Source organism: Mauremys mutica, chromosome 2 (assembly GCF_020497125.1).
Source record: "Mauremys mutica isolate MM-2020 ecotype Southern chromosome 2, ASM2049712v1, whole genome shotgun sequence".
Classification (NCBI taxonomy): Eukaryota; Metazoa; Chordata; order Testudines; family Geoemydidae; genus Mauremys; species Mauremys mutica.
This window is the reverse complement of record NC_059073.1, coordinates 128,458,772-128,479,041: the sequence shown is the minus strand read 5'-3', so window position 1 is coordinate 128,479,041 and position 20,270 is coordinate 128,458,772. Positions and strand designations below refer to the sequence as shown.

Here is a 20,270-nt window from a genome sequence, read left to right as displayed (position 1 = left end):
ATTGAAATTGACCCCAGCCTCCGTTTTTTTTCACTTACTGAAAGACTAATTACATATACATAATCCTATGTAGATTACACAGCTACATTTTCAATTCAGTAGATACTATGTGCCAAATTTGTTGTCTGTTACACCGGTATACTGAGGTTGTGCTGGTATAACTGGCAGCAGAAGTTATGCTCTCATCCATAATCGGGGCCCAATTTTTCCTTCTAACATGCACCAGCAACTCCAGAGTTGCCAACTCTCACAATGTTATTGTGAATGTCACATTTTTAAGCATTTAGTTTGTAAAGCTGCTCATGCTGTCAGAAGAAAGGTAGGGAGTTTTCACGATTTTTCCCCTTACTAAAATGGCTGCCATCGCTCATTGTTCTGTCCTCAGCTAAAATCAGAAGAATGGGGAATAGGGAAAGGCGAAAGAGATAGGGCAGGAAGTGAGAATGTGAGCTGAGGAAAACTGATGGAAAATAGAACATGTCTGAAGGGGAGGGTAATATACATGGAAAGAAGACTGTGGCAGCATTACAAACCCAAATCATGAATCAGGCACCCAAATTGTCATGAGATTGGCTTAAAAATCATGAGATAAAAATAATGTATTTTTTTAAAAATCATGTTTTCAATCCTCTCTCTGTAACCATGACTGTTTGAAACTTGATTTTAAAAAAAGTAAAAGCCTTGATGGGCTCGGAGTGTGAATAGCGGGCATGAGACTGTGAGGGAGGACAGTGTGCATCAGTGTGTTGATATTACAGTGAGGAGTTAAAGATAATAAAATAGCAGTTGAATATCATTTTTACATTATCTGATTATTGTAGCAGGGACCGTCTTCTGACTACCCGACAGTTTGTTCTCTTCAGCCCAGCAGGAGCTGCTCTTGGCTGCTTGAAGTCCCTCTTTTTCCCCTGAGTATCAACTGTTTCATGATAGCAAAGGCCATATTGAAGGTCTGTCATGCATCAGGTTCTGGCTTCTTTCTTCCCGCATGGCTCCACAAGCAGGGTTTGCTGTCCTTGGAAGAGGAAATCTGGCTGACTGTGTGAGGTTCACCTGGCTGAGCTTCTCCCACTCTTTCTGCCCCATAGCTGGCTGTTTCCCTCCTTCTCTCATGAAGACTATTGAACCGGGGGAGCTGGAACAATTTGTTTAGCGGGGGAGCTGAGATACATTGAACGGAACTTTAAACTGTGTATCTAATGGAAACCACTTCAAGCCAGGGGGTGCGGCACCAAACCTAGCACACTAGTTCCAGCACCTATGATTCAACCTCTTTGTCTGTGCATGAGAACTTCTGAGTCTCTCTAGGGAGACCTGGGATACACCCAGCCAAATGCTACTCCTCGGGGACTGACTGCCAGAGCCTCCAATTGGCTCATCTCTTCTTTTCTTCCCCCACCCTTCCTCCTGTCTGAGTTTCATGTGCTTTTTTCACAAAGTGAAATGTCAACACTGCTTTTGTAAAGGGAAATCATTAATCAACAATCTATTAGAATTCTTGGAGGGTGTCAACAAGCATATGGACAAAAGTGATCCAGTTGATACAGTGTACTTAGACTTTCAGAAAACCTTTGACAAGATCTCACACCAAAAACTTGTAAGCAAACTAAGCAGTCATGGGATAAGAGTCATGGATCAGTAACTGTTTAAAAGACAGGAAACAAAGAGGAGGAATAAACAGTCAGTTTTCCCACTGAAAAGAGATAAATAGCAGGATTCCTCAATGATATATACTGGCTGTGTGCTGTTCAACATATTCCTAAATGTTCTGGAAAAGGAGGTAAACAGTGAGGTGGCAAAGTATGCAGCTGATACAACATTTCTCAAGATAGTTAAGTTCAAAACTGATTGCGAAGAGTTACAAAAGACTCTCACTAAATGGAGTGACTTGACAACACAATGGCAGATTAAATTCAATGTAGATAAGGGCAAAGTAATGAACATTGGGGAAAAATCCCAACTATCTATACAAAATGATGGGTTATAAATTAACTGTTACCACTTGAGAAAGAGATCTTAGAGTCACCATGTATCATTCTCTGCTCAATGTGCAGCAGCAGTCAAAAAAAAAGCTAACAGGATATTAGGAACCATTAGAAAAGTCATAGATAAGAAGACAGAAATATCATAATACCAGTTTCTGAGTCCATGGTTTCTGAGCCTCACCTTGAATACTGAATGTAGTTCTGGTCACCCCATCTCTAAAGAGATATATTAGAATTGTAAAAGGCACAGAGAAGGGCAATAAAATGATTAGAGGGCATGAAACATCTTCCATATGAGGACAGATTTAAAATACTGGGACTGTTCAGTTTAGAAAACAAGACCACTAAGGGGGGATATGGTAGACATTTATAAAATTAAATCATGAATGGTATGGAGAAAGTGTTATTTATCTATCCATGAAACAGAAAACAGAGGTCAGCCAGTGAAATTAATAGACAGTAAGTTTAAAAGAAATATAAGGAAGTACTTCTTTACAGAATGCACAGTTAAGTTGTGATTTTGTGAAGACCAAAAGTTTAACTGGGTTAAAAAAAAATTAGATAATTTCATGGAGGATAGGCCCCACCAATGACTATTAGCTATGCAGGTCAGGAATGCAACACTATTCTCTGAGTTTCCTTAAATCTCTGACTGCCAGAAGCTGGGAGTTGATGACAGGAGATGGATCTGATGGAGATGGACTTGAAAATTGCCATTCGGTTTATTCTCAATGGCCATTGTCAGAAGACAGGATACTCGGCAAGGTCAGTGGTTTTCAATTTTTTTCATTTGAGGACCCCTTACAATATTTCAAATGGAGGTGTGGACCCCTTTAAAAATCTTAGACATAGTTTGTGGACCACCACGGGTCCGTGGACCGCAGGTTGAAAACCATTGTTCTATAGGAACGACAACCTTTTGTGGACCCCTTAGACATAGTCTACAGACCCTCAGGTGTCCATGGACCACAGGTTAAAAACCACTGGGCTAGATGGACCATTCTTATCTTTTTATGTTCTTATGTTGTGAACGAGAAGGGAGGCCAGACATCATAGATCCATGTCCTTATACAGGCTTTGACCCCACTCCCATCATTCCTGAGATCAAAGGGCCTCCAGATGCCAGGTTATGTGTAGTCTTTTTTCTTGCCAGAGTTTCTGGGTGAGAGAGACACCCAGGGAGGTACATAAGGAAAATGTTTTTTAAAATGTGTTTTCCAATGTAACCCGCAGATGAAGTTTAGGCTGTTCCCTTTCTACATTCAGCCAATTTCTAAACAGTTCTCCAAAGAACACAGCGACTGTATCAAACCAAGAGGCCAGCTAAAAACTTTGCCAAAGAGTGTTGAGCAATCCTATGCCATTCTTTCTGAGTAGTGACTAAGGCCTGGTCTACACTACACGTTTTTTATACCAAATTTAGCAGCATTAAACCGAATTAACCCTGCATCCGTCCACACAACGAAGCCCTTTATTTCGATATAAAGGGCTCTTAATATCGATATCTGTACGCCTCCCCGATGAGGGGAGTAGCGCTCAAATCGGTATTACCATTTCGGATTAGGGTTAGTGTGGCCGCAATTCGACGGTATTGGCCTCCGGGAGCTATCCCAAAGTGTACCATTGTGACCGCTCTGGACAGCAATCTGGAGTCGGATGCACTGGCAAGGTAGACAGGAAAAGCCTTGTGAACTTTTGAATTTAATTTCCTGTTTGCCCAGCGTGGAGCACTGATCAGCATGTACGGGAGATACTGGATCTGATCGCTTTATGGGGAGACAAATCTGTTCTATCAGAGCTCCGTTCAAGAAGTCGAAATGCCAAAGCATTTGAAAAAATCTCCAGACATAGGCCACAGCAGGGACTCAACACAGTGCTGTGTGACAAGCGTAACGGAAAGCCAAAGAATCAAATGGACGCTCATGGAGGGAGGAGGGACTAAGGACTCCAGCTATCCCACAGTCCCCGCAGTCTCCGAAAAGCATTGGCATTCTTGGCTGAGCTCCCAATGCCTGAAGGGTCAAAAGCATTGTCCCGGGTGGTTCAGGGTATATGTCATCAATTTATCCCCCTTTCCCCCCCGTGAAAGAAAAGGGAAACAAATTATTTCTCGCCTTTTTTCAATGTCACTGTATGTCTACTGCATGCTGCTGGTAGACGCGGTGTTGCGGCGCTGAACAGCAGCATTCCCTCCCCTTCCTTTTCTGATGGCAGATGGTACAAAAGGCTTGGAAACCATCCTCATCATCCCATGAGTGCTCCTGGCTGGCCTCGGTGAGGTCTGCCGGGGGTGCCTGGGCAAAAATGGGAATGACTCCTGGTCATTCCCGGCAGACGGTGCAAAAGGATTGAAAACCATCCTCATCATAGCAGCGGGAGGCTGAGCTCCTCACCCCCCCTTTCATGTCTAATGAAGATTCTGTACTGCCTGGACTATAATAGCAGTGAGAGGCTGCCTCCCCCTCATTTTATCTCACTAAAAAGTCAGTGTTTCTTATTCCTGCATTCTTTACTACTTCATCACACAAATGGGGGGACACTGCCACGGTAGCCCAGGAGGGGTGTGGGAGGAGGGAAGCAACAGGTGGGGTTGTTGCAGGGGCACCCCCTAGAATGGCATGCAGCTCATCATTTCTGTGGGATATCTGGGGCTCTGACCTGGAGCGGCTGTGCTCTCTGGTTCTCTAGTAGACTTGCCCCATATTCTAGGCAGGACTGACTCTAGTTTTAGACAAAACATAAAGAAGGGAATGACCTGGGGAGTGATTCCCATTTTTGTTCATGTGCCCCCGGCCGACCTCAGCGAGGCCAGCCAGGAGCACCCATGACAGCAGCAGACGGTACAAAAGGACTGATAACCATCATTGCCAATTTCCAATTGCAGACGGTACAAAAGGATTGATAACCGTCATCGCCAATTTCCAATTGCAGATGGTGATATAGGGCTGGTAACTGTCTCTGCTACCTTGCAAAGGCAAATGAATGCTGCTGTGTAGCACTGCAGTACCGCGTCTGTCAGCAGCATCCAGTACACATACAGTGACAGTGACAAAAGGCTAAACAGGCTCCATGGTTGCCATGCTATGGCATCTGCCAGGGCAATCCAGGGAAAAAGGGCGCGAAATGATTGTCTGACATTGCTTTCACGGAGGAAGGATTGAGTGACGACATTTACCCAGAATCACCCGCGACACTGTTTTGGCCCCATCATGCAGTCGGATCTCAACCCAGAATTCCAATGGGCGGGGGAGACTGTGGGAACTATGGGATAGCTATGGGATAGCTACCCACAGTGCAACTCTCCGGAAATCGACGCTAGCCTCAGTACATGGACGCACACCGCCGAATTAATGTGCTTAGTGTGTCCGCGTGCACTCGACTTTATACACTCTGTTTTTAAAACCCGGTTTCTCTAAAATCAGAATAATCCCATAGTGCAGACATACTCTAAGGCCTGGTCTACACTAAGGGGGGAGGGTCGAACTAGGGTACGCAAGTTCAGCTACGCGAATAGCATAGCTGAACTCGAAGTACCCTAGTTCGACTGACTTACCCGTCCAGACGCGGCGGGGTCGAACTCCGCGGCTCCAAGGTCGACTCCGCCACCGCCGTTTGCGGTGGTGGAGTTCCGGAGTCGACCGGAGAGCGTGGGGAGTTCGAACTATCGCATCTTGATTAGACGCGATAGTTCGAACTCCGAGAAGTCGAACTCACCGCGTCGACCCGGACGGTGAGTATAGACCTACCCTAAGTGAAGTACAAAACCAAAGCATGTATTGTCAAGGTGCTAAAATGAAATCACTTAAAATATGGCTGATTAAAGACAAGACAATAATATACTTCCAAAAAACAGATCAACTTCTGCTGGTTGTAGTACTGACTGTCTCCACCCCCAACAGAAACCAAATGCCAGGTTGCCTTATACTATTAGCATTTTTGAGGTACCTCATCAGTTATGACTTAAGTCTTTCCCTGAGTGTAACTTTGGAGAATGAGGCCATTCTTTTTGTTCATCTTGATCTGATGATCTTCAATGGCTCCATTATTCTGAAGTTTAGTAACAGCATTCTTTGTTTCTATTGTTGTACGACTTTTAATTGCAAACTACTTTAGAGTAAATAAATAGATGATGCTGTCACACAATCTGGATTCTTTATCTGGAAGAAAGCTCAAGGCAAATTTATGGGGCATCAAGCTTCATCTTGTCACTTCATAGCAGTTGATATTCTTCAAAAGACCACAAAGAATGCTAGTGGTATCCTAAATGTCCAGTACTCTCAGAAGAAAGAACAAAACAGAAAGATCCTAAAGATAATACTAAGTAGTATACATTCTCTTGCCAGATAAGGACTTACACTGCAAGGTCATTATACTGAACAAGTTGAAAATACATCCTTAGGTGAGGTTAGAGACAACTTTGTTAAATTGCTTTAATTCCAGGAAGAATAAGATCCTGATATTTCAAAGTAGCTGAAAAAAGAGTCAAGAGAATTTCACAAGTCCAGTTATTCAAAACAAGATAATGGAAACCATGACCCTTAATTGTGAAAGATATTTCAGAGAAAATTTCTGGAAAGTGGTATACAACTATAATAGATTAAATAGACTTCTCCAACAAAGAGCAAGTGGTTTCATGCCTCCAATATGTGGATGATGAAAAGAATGTTCATGAAGACTTATTTGATTTACAGTGTAGCCTGTACTTCGGCATATGTAGTCATATTAAGAAAGATATATTATTCTTTAAGTCTTAGAATCAACAACTGTCACAGACATTGCAATGATGGCTTCACTAAAATGGCAGGCTTAATATATTGTAGCAACCAGTGTATGCCCATTTCTTCCAACGTATGCCCATTTGGCATTAATAATAATGCTATCTTAAATCATGCAAAATAATGCTGTCTTAAGTTAGCATTGAAACTTTTTATAAAATCACATATTTTTTTTAAAATCAACCAAATGTGACGTGATATGTCAGGACAGAATATGAAGTGTTAAACAAATCTTCAGGCATCTATGTACTCAGTCCAAGAAGATGGACTCTAATAAAGAACCATTGGCTTCATTTTCTAAGAACAACCTTGACACTATGTGCAATTGAGCAGGTTGTGAAGAATGCAGTGAAAGATCTTGAAATGAGATCTCTAATAAGTAGCATAACAGCTCAAACAGAAAAGTTTGAATTCCTCTCTGGTATTAAATTAGGTCCAAAAGTCCTAACATGGTAGACAGTCTGTCCATATCTCTGCAAAGATCAGATGTTTTAGCAACAAAAGGCCAATCTCTTATGAAAATGACAATTCACTCCAATCCATCCTGTGACATTCTATACCTCGAGGGAGTGTCCTGGAACCCCCATATTCCTCATTCCTGCAATTTAGCTGGGTGTGGGGCTCCACATGCAGTTGTGCTGAGTGATCACAGTGCCTGGAGGGGCTTGCTGCTTGTCATTAGCAAGGCACTGAGAGAGAGAGCCCAGGCTGGAGAGAGTTAAGGGGGAACATCTGTTCCACAGTCCCAGGCTGCACCCCGGGGATCCTGTCACACATCCTATCAGATCCATAATTTATTCTGGGATTAAATCCGTCAGAAAAGTTGAAAGTTGGAGATAATGTGAATGTCTGATCTTCCAAAGAAGAGAAAAACTCCCACAGAAATGCAAATAGGAACAGGGGAAACCAGCTACCAGATTCAGAAATGGAATTTTGGAAGTACACCTATTTCAAGGTAATTAATTGTACAATGTCCAATATTCAGTCAAGGTTGAACAGAGGCTATAAAATTATTCAATTTCTTGAGACTCTCATAAACACTCAAAACATAACAGAAACACAAATTCAAGACATGCCTCAAGTGTAAGGTTCTGATTTCAGTCAGGATCAAGTGATTACTCAGTTTCATCTGATGTAAGTAAATTTTCACCTTCCAGAAAATAATTCAAGTCAGTTCAGAAATATCTATGTTTACTCAGCCAAATCAAACATGTTATCAGCTGTTTTCTGAAATGGTAAAGTTAACTAGTGATTTTAAGATACAAGCAACCAATGCTGTAAGTGAGGGTAGTTTCAGTGTTCTACAACATATTAAACATTAAACCTGTCAAATCCAAAGTGGGACAAATCACGGCTCAACTGGTATGCAATTATACAAGTACACAATGACAAAACTGATGACCTGCAGATGCTGCAGAAGAATGAATTTCAAGAAATCCAGGGCTCATATTGTTGTTTAGTCCTTTCAGTTAAGTCAATCTTTTTACTCATGATTAAAAAAGGTGATGTTTCAAGGAGTAATTTTATACCATGACTAAACGTGTCCACTTTTAATAAAATGAAAGAAATGAGTTTCTGTTCCAAACTCATTGTTTCCTTTATTAATGCAATCCCTAAAATTTTATGGTAGCTAAAGTCCCCCCATGTCTCCAGTTATCTACACCTCTGTGGGGGATGGAGAAGAATAAAATAACAGCTCCTGCAATCACAAGGATTAAGAAAGGGTAAATGGACTCCCAAGCCTCAGCAGCCTTCCAGCAGCTCCTATTGGCCCAGAGCAGCGATCCGCAGCCAGTGAGAGCCACGATTGGCTGGACCTGAGGATGGGGTAGGTAAACAAACCGGCCCGGCCCGCCAGGAGCTTTCCCTACACAAGCGGTGACCCCTGTTTGAGAAACCCTGGTATATAGGGAAAATGTTAGATAAGAAAGTTCCAGTTAGAATTGGCCAAATAAATTCCCTCTGAAATCAAAATAAAGTGTTTCATTGCTTCAGTGGATACGCAATCAGGCTCACAGGGCAGATATAATCTGCGTGCCTGGACATCGAATGGGATGTGGATTGACTAGTGCTGTCAGCAGCACTAGCAGTCAGAAAGGGAGCATGTGTGAACGGACTAGAGTTGCACTAGAAAGATAGCAAAGTACTGGCTACCTCTGTTGTACTGATATGGCAAGTCCCACAAACCATCTGATTCCACACAGCACCCATGAACTATATGAATTAAAATGGCATAATATTTCCATATATCCCTTCTCAAACCATGACGCTTTCACCATTCTCAACATAACTCAAGGCCTTAGAACTTTAAAGGCTATAGGAAGTTTGGATACAAGGGAATGGATTTATTTATAAAAAATGTTGGAGCTGAAGCATGTATATATTATTATAAATAATATCCAGAGAAAACAATAACTCCTGCATTAATTAACATATTTAATTATGTTCCCATATATTTTATATATATGCTGATCTATATTGAAACTATAATACTGAAATAAGAATATTTTGCTTACAAAATCTATTGCACAAAAACACATTTTCCAGTTTAATTTAATCTATACATAATCCTTGTACTTATTTCTCCCAATGGCCACTTTCTTCCCATTCTCTTTGTTTTAACTGCTGGCATATATTGAATCCTCACAACTATTTGGTTTTGGTATCTCACTGGGATTAAGAAAAGGAAAAACACTCTCTTTGAGGAAGGCCATTATGTTTTTAAAACATACATTTCCTTAGCTATATTCTTTATATAGAAAAGCTGAGCCCACAAGATGTAAACCAGATGGAGGGGAAAAAAATTGGTAAGCTGTTTGTGTCCTGACATTCACTAGATATTCATGCAGTTTCTAATGGATTTGCAGAACTGTAGTGAACAACATATATTATGATGTAAATGCTATCAGTATGACATATGCTTAAAGTTCTGTGTATAAATAAATAAAACATATTGAAATGCCTGCTGCTTACCCCAGCTGTTTATTTCTCACAGTGCATAAATGTTAAGAAGTGGCATAATTTTGCTTCTAGAGTGTTTCCATATTGAGTTTGAGTCATAAAGCAATTAGTAATCTTAAATCAAAATTACTTCTTGAATTAAGGTTAAATCCCAAGAGTCAAAATCTGTCTTTGAGCCAGGAGATGTATAGATCTTTCCATATGAAAGTTGTGAGAAAGAATATGCCACATTCTGCTATACATGTTTCTGGGACTGTTGATCATTCATGTATAGGTAGGTGGATTCACCAGGGGTCCAATCCAAATGTTATTGGAGCCAATGGAAACTTTCATTGCATTGAAAACTGAACTGAGCCCAAAACTCTTCTTCCAACTTGCTCACAGGCCAGACAAATAATCAAGGATGAATATGGGATGAAAAACATTGTTTGGCTGACTAAGAAAGTCACAACAGTAATAGGAAATATGCAATAACTAAAAGAGCTTAGCTACAGTAAGAGGTCACAGTATTTAAAAGGCTCTCATACACACATACCGTGGAGATACTAAAATAGTGTATATTACTATACTTGTATACAGAGCTGGAAACAAGCCCATGATTCTGTGGGGGATATTTGTATTCTAGAGAAGAGGGAAAGTGGCATAACCATTCTATGTTATATGTAAGTTATATTTTTTTTAGTTGGATTTTGAATGTATCCTAGTGCTATGTGTGGGGAAGCCTTATTGAGAACTTGGACAGAAATACACAGCTGACCCAAGTTCAGATATAAACACATAAGCTCCACAACCTTGGTTGGTTAGAGAGCTGCCAGGACATTCCAGCCCTTCTGCTAGTTGTCAGCTCTACTACAACTGGAGAATGAGGGTGCCATTGGAGATTGCATGGGTTGCTGTTGCTGCTTCAAGGAGACAGCTGGCCTACAATCTAGGGTTTAAGCCTGGGAGGCTGGGTAGTGCCTGGAAGGGTCACTACACTCTTGCCCATATTCCATTCAAGAATCAGCCGGATCCCAAAGGGAAGGAGGTGCCCTGATCTGTGATTCAGGGACCAATGTTGGAAGGGCAGTTGGACTGTGCACCTGTGTTAAATGGAAGTTTGCTTGAATTCTTGCTGGATTCCTGCTGGGAAGTTCTCCACCCCAAGGCGGAAGGTGTGAATTTGGAATAAACTACTAGAGAGGAGCTCTCGCCACAGCTCTTTGACATATGCTGGGGACATAAAGATTTTGCTTTTTTAAAATCAGTGGTGGTTTTTTTTTTGTTTGCTTTCTAAATCCATGGTATCCAAGCATTATATGTTGCACATCCTTTTTCAGAATTTGTCCCTAGAAAGTGTTTGAAATGTTAAAGTAACTAATCACAACTTCCATACTCAGAGAAAATTATCTTCGAGTGGGAATCTTTTTTTCTGAGCGAGGAGTCTAGAGGCTGGTCTTTATGCTTGTACACTGTAGAAGCGATCAGCATTAGCCTACCTGTGCTTCCATTAAGTCAATGGTAAAATTCCCATTGATTTCAATGGGAGCAGAGTGAAGCCAGTGTTAGGCCTGGTCTACACTAGGACTTTAATTCGAATTTAGCAGCGTTAATTCGAACTAACCGCTCAACTGTCCACACCAGGAAGCCATTTAATTCGAACTAGAGGGCTCTTTAGTTCGAATTCGGTACTCCACCCCGACAGGTGGAGTAACGCTAAATTCGACATGGCTAGCTCGAATTAGGCTAGGTGTGGATGCAAATCGAACTTAGTAGCTCCGGGAGCTATCCCACAGTGCACCACTCTGTTGATGCTCTGGACAGCAGTCGGAGCTTGGATTCTCTGACCAGCCACACAGGAAATGACCCGGGAAAATTTGAATTCATTTTCCTGTCTGGGCACTTTGAATCTGACGTCCTGGCTGGACATCGGGGCGAGCTCCGCAGCACCTGCAACGATGCAGAGCTCTCCAGCAGAGGAGTTCATGTTATCTGTGAATAGAAAGAGGGACCCAGCATAGACTGACTGGGAACTCTTCGATCTGATCGGTGTGTGGGGCGAGGAGTCTGTGCTTTCGGAGCTGCGCTCCAAAACACGGAATGCAAAGACCTACGAGAAGGTCTCCAAAGCCATGAGAGACAGAGGATACAGGCGGGATGCAACGCAGCGCCGCGTGAAAATCAAGGACCCCAGACAAGGCTACCAAAAAATCAAAGCGGCAAACGGACGCTACGGAGCCTGCCACCACTGCCCCACCAGTGACCGTGGACTCTGATGATGGGACAGTGTCGACGGGCAGTTCCTCGGCGATGTTCGCGGACGGGGAAGATGAGGAAGGGTTTGTGGAGGACGAGGCAGGCGAGAGCGCTTACAACGCTGGTTTCCCCGACAGCCAGGATCTATTCATCACCATCACGGAGATCCCCTACCAACCCTCCCCGGCCATGAACCCGGATCCTGAATCAGGGGAAGGAGCAGTCGGTAAGTGCTTTAACCATGTTAAATTTTATTCTTAATATAACAGGAATCTTAACTGTGTGAAAAGGAGGGCTCTCCATATATGGAGATAGAACAGAAATCATCCTTGGAGATCTCCACGAAGCTCTCCTTGCGTTAATCGAAAAGCATCAGCAGGAGGTTCCTGGGGAGAGCTGCCTTATTGGGTGCTCCGTGGTAGCACACTTTTCCGCGCAAGGCTTTCATGAGGTACTCAGGGAGCACTGCCTCCCCGAGCACGGCTGCATCGGGCCCTGGTTCGTGCTAGCTTTCACGCAGCATGCGCTCTCTATCTCCTTCAGTGACCGTCCTCAGGGTGATCTCGCTCGGAGACTCCTGCATCTAATTAGGGTAATTACTGTAATTTTACGCCTGGTCCAAAGTATTTTTAAAAAATCTCCGGACAGACGGCATAGCACAGACTCAGCACGCAGCTGCGTGACGAGCGTAATGGAAAGCCAAAGAATATAGTGGACGCTCATGGAGGGAGGGGGGAATGAGGACGCAAGGTATCCCACAGTTCCTGCTGTCTCCGAAAAGTATTTGCATTCTTGGATGAGCTCCAAATGCTTCTAGGGTCAAACACAGTGTCTGCGGTGGGTCAGGGCATAGTTCGGCAATTTGCGCACACACCCCACCCACCACCAGAAGTGAAAACAATCCTCTGTAGACTCTTTTACATGTCACCCTATCTTTACTGAATGCTGCAGATAGACGCGATGGTGCAGCACTCAACACCAACATGCTTGCTCCCCCCACGCTATGGATGGCTGATGGTACAAAAAGACTGGTATCCGTCCTCATCATCAGCCTATTGGCACATGGGACAGTGTAAAAGGACTGGTAACCATGCGTACTAGCATCTGTGAGGTCGATCAAGGTCGCCTGGGCCTAATTTTTCATGGTAGATGGTGCAGTATGGCTGGTAACCGTCCTCATCATTGCAACAGGGGGCTGAGCTCCATCAGCCCCCACCCTTCCTGTGTAAAGAAATGATTGAATTGCCCCTGGACTAGCAGAGGGATGATGGGCTCCTTCATCCACAGTAATTAATGTCCTGCCTGGACTATCATTGCAGCTGGAGGCTTCCTTCCACTCATTTGTCACAAACAAGTCACTGTGTCTTATTCCTGCATTCTTTATTACTTCATCACACAAGTGGTGGGACAATGGTATGGTAGCCCAGGAAGGCTGTGGGAAGGCAGGAATGAACAGGTGGTGTTGTTGCAGGAGCACCCCCTGTGAATAGCATACAGCTCCAAATTTATGCAGGATCAGACACAGAGCAGCTGTGCTCTCTGGTTCTATGATACAGTGGTTCTCTAGTACACTTGCCTATAATCTAGGCAGGACTGATTCTATTTTTAGATACCAAAAAGGAGGGATTGACTCAGGGAGTCATTCCCAATTTTTGCTTTTGCGCCCCTGGCTGCTCGGCCAGGGGCACTTATGACAGCACCAAATGGTGCAGTGCAAAAGGACAGGTAACCATGCCCAACTTATTACCATCTTATTACCAATTTATGGTATGGTAGATGGTACAATATGGCTGGTAACCATCTCTGCTGTCATGCAAAAGCAAAAGCATGCTGCTGTGTAGCGCTGCTGGACCGCCTCTGTCAGCGGCATCTAGTACACATACGGTGACATACACAAAAGGCAAAACAGTGTCCATGGTTGCCACGCTATGGCGTATGCCAGGGCAATTCTGGGAAAACGGGCTTGAAATGATTGTCTGCCGTTGCTCTCCCGGAGGAAGTAATGACTGGCGACATTTACCCAGAATCCACCGCGAAAATTATTTGTGCCCCAGCAGGCACAGGGGTCTCAACCCAGAATTCACAGAGACAGCCTAGACTCAGTTAATTGTTCGCAAAAATGTATCTTTGCAAGGAATTCACTCCCTGTTTCCCATCTCACAGCTTCCACTGTCTCCAGACCTGCCACAGCATCCCCCTCGCAGAGGCTGGCAAAGATTAGGCGGCGAAAGAAAAAGACAAGGGACAAGATGTTTGAGGAACATATGGGCTGCTACCTAGCAGAGGCGGACCAGCAGAGCCAGTGGAGGGAGACCGTCTCTCTGTGCCAGCGCTCATACAGCGAACGGGAGGAGAGGTGGCGTGAGGAAGACAAGCAGGCGACTGAAACGCTGCTTAGACTAGTGAGGGAGCAAACGGACACGCTCAGGCGCCTTGTGGATGTTCTGCAGGACTGCAGGAGGACAGAGACACCCTGCAGTGTATCTGCAACCGCACTCCCCCGCCACAAAGTCCCATACCCCACTCACCGAAAATAATCAGGAGGAGGGGCGGCCAGGGACGTGAATACTGTCACTGCACCACAGCACAGTGCTCAAGTACCCAAAAGCTCTCATACCCTACATTTGCCGAAGTCCTTCACTTCCAGACTCACAGTAGTCCCAATCCCAGTCCCATCCCCTAACTGTCTACTTAATTAATAAAAATGCTTTGCTGTTAATTACTGTTTCCGTTATGTTTTTTCAAAGAAGACTGTGTTTGAATGGGGGGCGTGGGGAAGGGGGTGGTTAATTGCATAGGACAGTCACCTTTCCCAGGGTACAGACACGGGGGCAGGATCAGCAGCGGGTCACACACACGGTGCAGTCAGTAGGCACCCTGGTCGGTATGGGAGGTGGTTTCCAGGATCTCTGTGGGCGGGGGAGATGTGACTTTGCAGCGGGGGAGGGCGGTTACAGATCTTATACAGCGGTCCTTGTCCTGGACCGCTGAGTCACGCAGCTGAGGAATCTGTATCCGTCCTCCTCCACCACAAGGTCACATATCCGCCCGCACACAGAATTCCATAAAGAGGGATGGCAGGCTCCGTTGAAAGAAGCATTCCGGCACTGCGGACCGCTCTAGGAGCAGGAGCCTGTCATTCCTTGAGTTTAGAGGCGGTCTTTACATCACTGCACACCCTACCCAGCACAGCCTGCGTCCCAGTTTCAACCCTTTCACGAAAAGTCATGAATAAAGAAACCTTTCTTCAGTAACAATGGGACATGTATTTTATTTTTACACGTGTGTTGGAAGTGGAGGAAACGGGGTGAACGGGGTATGTAACCGAAGAGGAGAGTCAACAGTAACTGGGTAAAGAAACAGGGGCAGGTTCAGCTTCTCTGTAAAGAAACTGAACAGTCACAGGTCACGCTGCTCGCTGCTCGCTGGTATTTGAAGAGTTCCTTGTCGCTGTCCCAGGCGCCTGTATAGGGCTTCATGAGCAAGTGCATTAGCGGGCAGGCTGGGTCCCCGAGGATGACTATAGGCATCTGCACATCCACAACAGTTATTTCGTGGTCCGGGAAGAAACTACCTTCCTGCAGGCATCTGAGCAGCCCACAGTTCCTGAAAACACACGCATCATGAACCTTGCCCGGCCACCCGACGCTGATGTTTGTAAAACGTCCCCTATGGTCCCCCAGTGCTTGCAGCACCATTGAAAAGTAGCCCAATTTCTCAGCAGCTGACTGTGGAAGAGGTGGACGATAAAGTGCGAGGAGGAGAAAACGGCGATGATCGCAGCAGGCTCCATGCTTGCAGTGCTGTGACGTCCGCGCTGTCACTGACCAGAAAAGTGCACGAACAGATTGTCCGCATGCGCTTTCAAGGAGGGAGGAAGGGAGGGCGTGATTGACGGTTCAATGATGACAGTTACCCAAAACCACCCTCGACACATTTCTCCCCCCAGCAGGCATATCCAGACTGGCCACGTCTGTGTATAATGTTAAAGGTCAAGAACCAGCACAGACTATGCTAAGTAAAACTGCTTTCAGCTCCAGCTGGTTGGGGAAAATAGAGACAGAGGCAAACCAAAGGCAGTACAAGTTACAAAATTGGGGGCTCTACCCAGCATTCCAATGGGCAGCGGGGACTGCGGGAACTGTGGGATAGCTTCCCACAGTGCACCGCTTCCAAAGTCGACGCTGGCCCCGTGAATGTGGACTCAGAAATTCGAATTAGTGTATTTAGTATGGATACACAAATTCGACTTCATAAGGTCGAATCCACAAATTCAAACTAAGTTGATTCGAAATAGTCTTGTAGTGTAGACAAGGCCTTAGAGTCCTTTTGAAAATTTCACCCAATATTAATACTTAGCCTACACATAGTGTTTTACATAGTCAAAGCCAACTAGGAGCAATCTGGGGTCTGGAATCTGGGAAGACATATATTTTGCAGTATATACTAGGTTTTTTGGAGGACTGGCACCTACGGAGACGATTCATCATAATAACAGTATCAGGGGATTGCCACAAGAAATGCTGGCATCTTTCCAGCTCATGGAACTGTATTTAGATGTGTCTAAGGATGTATAATTAAAATGTTCTGTGCTGGCCACTGCTATAACCTCTGTATGGTTGTGATGCCTCTTGATGGATATTTAATTGAAGATAGTGTTCTTTTAAAAAAAGCACCATTAAGGAGATATTTTGCTTTCTCTCAGCATTCACCCATAAACATTCAAAGTAGTGGGTACCTGCTCTTTAACTTTCAAAATTACTTGGTATTAGATGAAGCAAATGGTCTGATTCTTGGATGAGTTCATGTAATTTTTGCTATATTTTGAGTATTTCAAAAGCCATTATATAGACAAGCTAATAACCCCACTTACAATAACTTATACATGTATTCAGTTTTTTGTATGATTTCTGATATTAGGTCTGGAGACTTGCCAGTTTTTGGTTATTCACAGCCTTACTTTCACTGGACTTCCAAAGGTCTGCCTACACTGGAATGTAAGCTCAGGGTCTGTGGGATGTGAGCGGGCAAGCACAGTGTTTGTATGCCTGGGCTTGAGCATCTACTCTGAATATTGACTCTAGGTTTACAATTTCTGGACACAGTTCTTATATCTGCACACAGACTTCTACACTGAATTTTACACTCTAGTCAAACTAGCCTATGAAATGCTTCCTGGAGCCCTCCCTAGCTGTAGTTGCACTAGCCATTTGTTCGTGGTGCACAGTCGGTGACTGTCCATACTGCACACTTTACAGGAAGTTGTCACAGCCCAGCAACACATCCTGCCGAGCCATCTTTTGGGTCTGCATGCTCCTGGCAACTAGAGCCAGCAACATGGAGGAGTCACCTTTTGAAGAACTTGTCCTGTTTGGGCTTTCACTTCTCTTTCAGGAAATGTGCAGATCATTCATGAGACACTGGCGGATATTTTGTCAGCATGTTATCACCTACCTTAAGCACCTATTGTAGGAGAAGAAGGAATACGGACATGGCAGACTTGAACTGGCTGATACTGCTCACAACTCTCGGGCTAGCTGCTGATGTCCCCTCTGTAGACAGGCACTTCTGGATCGAGGCACAAGCACAGAGATCCTGGGATCACATCATCACACAGACCTGGAATGATCAGCAGTGGCTCCAGAACTTTTGCATGAAGAAAGGTAAATTTCTGGAGCTTTGGGAGCAGCTTACTCCAACCCTCCAGTGTCATGACACATGCATAAGGATGGACATGCTGGTCCAACAGCAGGTTGCTATAACCATATGGAAGCTGGTTACCCCAGATTCTTAGAAGTCCATTGCTAACCAGTTTGGTATTGGAAAATCAGCTGTGGGTAAACTGGTGGCAAAGGTTTCTGAGGAAATCAGTGGTGTGATTTACCCAAGGTGGTGGGCAAAAACAATATCCCTGAAGTTATTGCTGGTTTTGAGAGAATGGGGCCATTGACAGAACTCATGTGCCCATAGTTTGCCCTCCTCAAGGAGCACATGATACACAAACTACAAAGGTACTACTCCATTGTTATGAAAAACCTCATGGACCTCAGAGGCTGATTTATAGATGCCAATGTGAGCTGCACTAGAAAAGTTCATGATGCCAGGGTTTTCCATGAAGTGGGAGTCTACCTGCTGGGACTGGCTGGGACATTATTCCCACCAAATGACATTGTTATAAATGGAGTAACTCTCCACCCTGTCATTCTAGGGGTATTCAAGGTTTAGGAAACTGTATCCTGCTCTCAGAGGACCTGGCAAAAGAATTTTAATTACACTCTCAGCAGGTGTAGAATGATGATTGAAATCCTGCTGGCACTGTTTGTAGAGCTATTTGATTCCAGTGTAATGTATGCTGTCCGCATTATTGTGTCTTGCTGTGCTTTTCACAATCTTTTTAAATCAAAGATGAGACATTTGTCCCTGAAGGGACCTATGACAGTTAATGGGTAGCTGAACTGGTACACTCAGGCAGAAAGTTCACCTGCCAAAACTGGGGCAAGATGCACATGGGCAACAAAATTAGGGATGTTTTGTGTGTCCGCATTATGGATTGCATGGACCAATGGGAGAGAGAGACTAGTACATTTGTAGATGTATTTGTACAGCACTTTTTACAGTAAATGACTCTTGCTGTATGCTATGAATGGGGTGTGTATGTGAGAGCGATTGTCATGAATTATTAATTATGACTGAGATGACTAGTTAACAATGGCGGTGGGATGGTACGTGTGAAAGAAATTGTGGATTTTCATTATGGATTGCTCTGAATTGAAGTATTGAGAAGTTGTGTTTAGATATAACTTTCCAGTTGTGGCTTACGTTTTTATCTTCTTCAAAATACACATTCTATGATGTTATGGTTATACGCTTTTTAAATAAAGCAAAAGCCTTTATATTTGAAATGGCTGTATTACAATATATATTAAAGCACTGTCAGGCAGGCCAACTACCATCATAACATCAAACCACCAGTAATAAACCAATAGCAAAACGAGTAATAAAAGTACATAACACAAACATTGACCCATACAAAAAAGAGAAACCAGTGCAAACAAAAAATCCATATTTTTGCATGTACACTGCTCTCCTGTTCTCCTTTCCCTTTCTAGGATGTTTAGCAAGCACTTGATGATTTTTGCATATTTGCACTGTCAAACTAGTGATCAGTCCTGGTTCCATGAGCCACCAAACATGCTATTGTCCAGTGCATTCCTGTTCTACAGGACACGGTAGGGTGAAAAGGGCTCAGGACATGGTGTGGGTGGAGCAGGAGCATGAAGTTTTGTGGCCATTAGTGCAAGCAGCCTCTCAAAATAGTGTTTCTGCAGTGCCATTTCTTCATCCCTCAAGCAACATTTCTGCTTCAGAAAACTCACTGCAGGTCTCTCCCCACAAGCTACAATTCACCCCTCAGACTCTGCTGCCTGTCTGTTTGTGCCCTTCCATTTGCTTTGAATCCTTCTCCCTTTGGTATTGTACCTGCTTGTTGGTCCTGTCCATGATATCCACCATATGTTCATCACCGAAACACATCCTCTTTGACCAGTCCATGACAGTTCAAAGTCCCAGGCTCCTGCTGGAGTCTGGCTGTACTGCTGAGGTGGCAGGACCTGAAAACAGACAACAAACAGTTCAGTATTGTCTCAGTACTTTAAAAACAGTTAATTGCATCCTCAGAGAAAAGTGCCTGTGGAATCTTTGTAAAACTCAGCTTTAATATAGTCTTGAGGAATATAGAGGAATGCTTCACTTCCCAGAAGCTAAGTGGATATAACTAAGTTAAGCAGAGTAAAAAGAGTGCAAACACAAAGGAAAGTTGAAATTTACAAATGCTACATCTTTAAAAACTGCAGAACATTGTAGTCTGGGGTGGGGTGCTCTGGTTTACAACTAACATTTCTCAGTCCTTCCAGGGATTCCACATTCTGAAGGACATAACAATGCTGAGTTCCTGAATGGCAAAACAATTCCAAGTTATCAGTGGCAAGCCAGCCATGTCACAGAGGTTTTCAAGCTTATGTTGGCTCAGCAATACATCCATGAATAGAGTGGGCAGGTGTTCTATAAAGGATGGCCCAGAAAAAAATGTCCTTCCCTGAAATGTGACTATCTATTTTGAGTTCCTACTGTGGGAGAAGTTTGCAGCTATCAGCACCTGGGACTGGGTCAAAATCCATGGTGGAATCAACATGATGTTGTATTAGTGTCCACAGGGATTATTGCCTCCCTAATGTTTATTATACAGCCTATTCTGACTATATCTGTCCATAGTCTACATGAAAACACACAAGACAACATGGAATCTCAAAGAACT

General features: G+C 43.9%; 1 long non-coding RNA gene across 2 annotated transcripts in view; it reads right to left on the bottom strand.

Annotated features, from left to right (window-relative positions):
• The window catches only part of LOC123364862, a 34,206-nt gene extending 14,361 nt beyond the window's left edge, over positions 1 to 19,845 (bottom strand). The window contains exons 1-3 of one of the 2 annotated variants that reach the window (XR_006577316.1): positions 19,784 to 19,845; positions 19,436 to 19,566; positions 17,411 to 17,575 (exon numbers count right to left, since the gene is read on the bottom strand). This is a non-coding gene — a long non-coding RNA (uncharacterized LOC123364862). The remainder of the gene's footprint in view (positions 1 to 17,410; positions 17,576 to 19,435; positions 19,567 to 19,783) is intronic. The other variant, XR_006577317.1, reaches the window with a different exon arrangement.
• Positions 19,846 to 20,270: the final 425 nt, after the last annotated feature.